The sequence below is a fragment of the Chinchilla lanigera genome, unplaced genomic scaffold (assembly GCF_000276665.1).
Source record: "Chinchilla lanigera isolate Chin_1 unplaced genomic scaffold, ChiLan1.0 scaffold00143, whole genome shotgun sequence".
Lineage (NCBI taxonomy): Eukaryota > Metazoa > Chordata > Mammalia > Rodentia > Chinchillidae > Chinchilla > Chinchilla lanigera.
The window spans coordinates 2,294,194-2,300,326 of record NW_004955544.1 but is presented as its reverse complement, the minus strand read 5'-3'; the positions used below and the strand labels follow the sequence as shown (position 1 = coordinate 2,300,326).

Below are 6,133 nucleotides of genomic sequence, written 5' to 3'. Positions count from 1 at the left end.
CCTTAAAAAACTCACTTATGTTGAGCCTATGTAGTTAATCCTTCCACCTACTAAGAAACACTCAAGGATATCTTTTCTGACATCAGATCATAGCTGTTTTATTGTGCAAATGTAAATTTTAATTTCCTCTGAGTAAGTATCTAGAAGGTGCACCATCGTTCAGTATTATAATTTTATGTTTAAATTCATAAGAAAAACTCTTTTCAAATAGGCCCTACTATTCTGCATTCTCACCAGAGAGTTCCAGTTGCTCTGCATACTTGTCAGTAAATACTCTCAGATTTTCTTCTTTTTGTTCTAGCCATTCTGTACAATTGCATTTCATTGTGCTTCCTTTATTTTTAATGCCCTAAACTATCTTACATTGCTTCCTATAACTTTGTTGTTTAATCTAGCAATAACCTCTCTTACTATTCTTTGTATTTCTTTCCTAGCATCTATAAAATTTCTACAGAAGTAGCAAGAACGGTATAATAAATTGGTATTAGCTGATCAACAAGTTTTAATAACTATCAATATTTTTTTCATCAATCAACACCTCAGTTTTTTATTTGTTACTGGAATCCTTTAAAGCAAATCTCAGTTTGAGGGCCTAGGTCAGTGGTAGAGCACTTACCCAGCATGTACAAAACCTTGCGTTCCATCTCCATCACTGCAACAAAAAAGAGGGAGAGAGAGACAAGTAAATCTCATATTTTATTTCATTTTGCCAATAAATATAAATACAGATTCCTTTGAAGAAGTTTATAAATAAATACAGTGTAATTGCACATAACAAAAATTCCCAATGTTCTCGAATATTGAATGTCCAATGTCTCTAGTTGACTCAAAAATATCTTTAAAAAGAGTTGTCTTTGTTTAAAGTTGCTCATGACATGAAATAGAAGATAAAAAGTCTGAGGTTCTACTTTCTTCATATGATTGTGGTTCCACTCAATTTTTAAAAATGGTTTGAAGTTAGCTCATATTTTGCTCAAGCTACGGTTTATCTATTCCAAATTATAGTTTTATTATACAACAGCAGTTGAAGATTATAAGGCAGATATTAGGAGTACTGAGTTGGCGTATCGTCTAACCCACAGATCAAAACACTTAAAAGATGCCTGTTAATATTGGACAATCCTGCCAAAGGATGCTGTTGGTAGGGAATGCATGGCTTGGCACTACTAGCTCAGGGTAGCAAGGAGAGGACAAATGCAGTGGTGGGGGCATACGAAGGGATTCCTTTTTCACTACCCGACAGATCAGATGGACTTGCTTCATTCACCTGGCATTATTCCCAAAAAGGATTGTCCATCATCAGGCCTCAGTAGAAATGTAGAGTGCATAAAATGCACTATCAAGACGTAGATGTGTGTGTGTGTGTGTGTGTGTGTGTGTGTGTGTGTGTGTGTGTGTGTGTGCATTGCATTAGGGACTTCAGTCAAATGAAATTTTGGTTAACAAGATTTTTTGTGTATGCCAGATTTTTCTTTCACTTTAGTTAGTAAATAGACATGATTTTATTTTCAATTGATTCCACTGTTCCTCTCATCTTTTTAAAATTCAGTTTAATTCATATTTGAATGAAACATAAATCAAGAAATTAACTTTTATATTTGAAGATCAGCAGCCTATTGTTTTCTGTTTTAATTTTTTTAAATGAGTGGTTCGGTTTGGATTTCCGCTTGGAACACAATTTTTCTATAATTGAAACCTTAGTGCTGTGTTACATGGATCCCTGCAGCTGCTGAGCAGTTTCTCAACATTGGCACAAATGTTTTTGCTTGCTCTATTACCACTGACTACAGATAACAAAGGCTCAAGCAAATGTAGCCTGCACAACAAGAATATAATCAAACTTTCAACTCAAACTTTAGAGCAGGTCAACATGGCATAATCTCCTGTCCAAATGATCTGTAATTTGTCCCTCCAGATAGTCATCTTGGCCCTGGAATAGTTTAAAAGGTAGTAGCTGCCAAAAATTGTTAACCATTAAACAAAGGTCTGCTTTTCTTTCATGTGGCCGGAACAAAGGTGCACTTCTGTGTCTGAAAAATGCATTGGTTTTGAATCTATTCTATTTTATATTCCTTACTTTTGGTTTCCAGAGGGAACCTTTTCTAAGAGATTTATGGGTTTGGCTTTTTGGGAGGTGGGTGATTTTGTTTTGCTTCGTTTTTGCCTTTCAGTGGGTGACTTGAGCCAAGTTATGTGAGTTTTATTCCTGGAGACAAAGGTGACATAAAGAAAACTCTGAAAGTACAAGCAAGTCCTGAAAGAAAGGTACATTACATCGAAATATATTCCATCAATTGCTAGAATATTTAGAAAAACTGTGTCTTCACAGAAAATGTCCTCTGCCTCGGGGCATTGATGGGTTTTTATTATGGAGACTAGCCGTGTCTCTTATTGAATCATGGTGCAGTTTCGCTTTCCACAAATTTCCCTTTCATGGTAGCTACAAAGTAAATATCAGCATTTTTGATCACTTCTCAATTTTATAATGTTAGCCCGATGCATTGCTTCCAGCTTCATAGCATTCTGTCTTTTCACTTTCCAGGCAATTCTAGGGGACACAACATTTTAAGTACCAAGGAACTAGAGCTGCTGACATACTCAGCCTCTCACGGATTCGATTAGACACCAATAGAACCTGAAGCTCCAAGTTTCTACTTAGATATCTGTGCCTGCTCAAGAAATATTTCTCTCAGGGCATTGGGTCTTTTCATAGTTATATTTGGTGTCTGCCAAGTTCTCCTTTTGGGATTTGGAAGGTCTTTTCAGACCTTCACCATGGAAGGACGATGCCAGGTTTTTCATTAGTGAACTGGACCACATGCCAAAGCCAGTGAGATATCATGTTACTTATCTAATTCCTTAGAGTAAATACGCTGGCAAAGTCGATGCCTTTTTCTACCTATTAGATTTGTATTCCTCACCATTGGATAAGAAATACAAAGACGCTTGAAGTGTTCTTTTATAACCAAGGATTTTCAGTCACCTTCACATTCTGAACATTTGGGACTAGAAAATTATTTGCTATACGGCCCACCCTGTGCGCTGTAAGGCCATCAGCAGGACCCTTGTCCTGTAACACCCAGATGCCACTGGCCCCGTCCCAAGTCATGACAACCTTGTGTCTTCGGATATGGCCAAATGCTCCATTGAAGGCAAAATTGTATCTCGCTGCGAGCCAATTTTATAAACACCAAAAAGATATTAATCTTCAGTCTTTTGAGTTATTTATTAATACATTCCATAGCTGCAAACTGTAACAGATGATGCTAGACTTGAGGCAGTAATAGGTAAAAATCCTTGGGCTGGAGATGTAGCTCAGTGTTAGGGCATATTTATCATGCATAAGACCCTGAATTTCATCCACAGCAACACACACACACACACACAAACACACACACACACAGTGGCTTTGTACAGAAAATGGATAGCACACTGCACTTCTAGATAAGATCCCTGCACACTGTTTGCCTACATACTTTATGGCTTAGCCAAGGAAGGCCATAGTCAACCTCGTTCCTGACATTTCTCTAGCAAGAGACCTGAACTGGGTCAATACAGGGAAGGACTCATCCTATGAACACACAACTTACCTTGGCTCATGACCTCACTGTATGCCCCATTTTCTCAAAAAGAGCACCTGTATAGCCTTGGCAGGCACTCCCAGGGATTGAGCCCACTCTCACTCTCGTCTGAGCCCTTTAAAGGTACTGGATTTGTACCTGTGGTTATCTACTGTTCCTTTTTTAATTACTATGTATAATTTATCATTCTCTTGTTTCTAATGACGAACACCTTCTTCAGATAGACATCTGACAGGCTGCTTGGGCGAATTATTGGGTTGATTATTGTACAGCACCTCAGGCGTCCAACTAAAGAGTTTAAAGACATCATTTTTTACACTGGGAATGAAATGACTGATTACTTAAAAATATCATCCTTGATTCTGAATTCCCTTCTCCAAATGGAAGATTTGGAGAAGGGAAAACCTGAGGCTAAGGAAATAAAATGAAATGATTTTATATTCCTCCTAGGGATCAATAAAATACAGTAATAGAATAGTGACAATGTGATAGACAAACAAAGGGGAAAAAGAAGAATCATTTCAAAGGAACAGTAAATAAGATTTTGGAAGATGAAACAGTCATTACAGAGGAACTGAAAGTCAAAGGACTCTGAAGTTCAGAATGTGAAGATCTGAAGATGTGGTTTCTGCATTAAGTACAAGTAGGAATATGAACATGAGTGAGAGATATCCTCATATACTGATGTCATCATTCTTTTTTTTTTTTTTTTTTTTTTTGCAGTACCAGGAATCCAACTCACAACCTTGCGCTTGCCAGGCAGGCGCTTATGCCTTTAAGCTATATCCCCAGCCCTGATGTCATCATTCTTGATGCGACTTTCCTCACTTGAAAGTAATAGTCTAGCGAATTTCTCATTTTTACATTAAGTTCAATAGTAAACAAAGAGAACGCAATCAGGAGGTGGAATGAGACTCTTCTGGAACAATAGTATAGGCAAAACAAAAACAATATTGAACAAAAGCAACACAGTGTGGATTAGAGCACTGGAATGAGAGTCTGTACACCTACGCTTCCCAGATGATCTGTGTGAAACCTCACATGACATTATTTGCAACTCACTTCACCCCTGTACGTTTCTGTTTCCTTAATCTGAAAAAGCAGCTGGCACACATGATGTGTAAATACAGTAATATATATAGGACTATGAAGTAGTGTAAGGTGTAATATTTTCATAAAACTTAAATATTTTAATGATATCCTTTTCATTAACAATCTTCAAATAGTCATAATGTACAGAATCATCTCAAGCACTAATTTTAAAGTAAATAAATATTGAATGACTGTTAGTCATCAGATATTCTTCTGCATACTGCCAATGCAATGGTTGATAAAATAATCATTATCCTGTCCTTTTGTAGTTCACATTGGAGTAGGGGTGACAATGAGAACATGAAGAAAAAAATAGGCAACATGCCAGGTAGCTATAAATGTGGTGAAGAAAACTAAACAACTCTATTGTAACAGAGAGTTATTGGAGTGCTATTTTCAATCAGAGAAGTGACCTGTAAGTGAAGACTAAAAAGAGTGGGAATCAGGCCATTGCAAGTGGCCTGGAGAGGAACATTCTGCATGAAAGAAACCAAAGACGCAAAGATCCTAGAAGAAGAGTGCTTGGCACACTAGGGAAATAGCTGGGAAGCCCAGTGGCTGGGGTAGAATGAACGACAGGGGAAGGAAATGAAATCAGGAAGGAATAAAGGCCAGTTCATTGAGAGCCTCGTAGATCATAGGAAGGACTTCATGTTCTTCTTGCAAGTATGATGGGAAGACATCGAAGGGTTTTGAATAAAGAATAATATAATCTCTTTCAGTTTCTAGTAGTGGTTGGCAATCAAGGAAAATTTTGCTATCTGGGAGATACTAAGCAATGAGTGTCTGGAGGCATTTCAGATGTCACAAATGGAAAGAAGTGCTCCTGGAACCTAGTGATCAGGGAGAGGGATGCTGCTGGAATCCTAAAATGCACAAGACAGGTCCCCTCTCTTACCAAACTCATTAACACTTGCACAAAGCAAAGAATTTTCTGGGCCAAAGTGTCAAGAGTGCCATAGTTAGAGCCCTAGTTTAAAGGGGCCCTCTGTCACTATGAAAAGGACAGACCACGGTGGCTGGGGGAGAAAGAAGGATATCATTTAAGAGTCTCTGTAGGTAAATAGATGCAACTTGAGACCATACTCATGAGTGAAATAAATCAGACTCACATGTGTAAAAATTGTATTGTCTCATTGGTGTGAGAAACTGAAAGAGTAAATAAGTTCCAAAATGCACAATAGATATTGTGAAATGGGAAGAAATTGTTCAGAAGACAAAAGGAACTAGGATGGGTGAAATGGAAAAGGACAGGAGGGAAAAGGGAGAAAATGCAAGTCAGTTATACTATTAGCATTTCTTAGTTCATTAAAAAGGAAGGTTTGTATTAATACCAATTGGAGAAATGTTTATGCCCATGTCTTGAACCCTGAGCAACTACTTTAAAGATAACAACATGTAATGTATTGTTATTCTTCTATTATTTTGTTATGAAATTTCTTTTACCTTTTTTCCATAAA

At 37.4% G+C, this 6,133-nt stretch overlaps 1 long non-coding RNA gene across 1 annotated transcript in view; it reads right to left on the bottom strand.

Moving 5' to 3' along the window:
• Positions 1-614: 614 nt before the first annotated feature.
• The window catches only part of LOC106147332, a 181,708-nt gene continuing 176,189 nt past the window's right edge, over positions 615-6,133 (bottom strand). The window contains exon 3 of the long non-coding RNA XR_001232176.1: positions 615-652. This is a non-coding gene — a long non-coding RNA (uncharacterized LOC106147332). The remainder of the gene's footprint in view (positions 653-6,133) is intronic.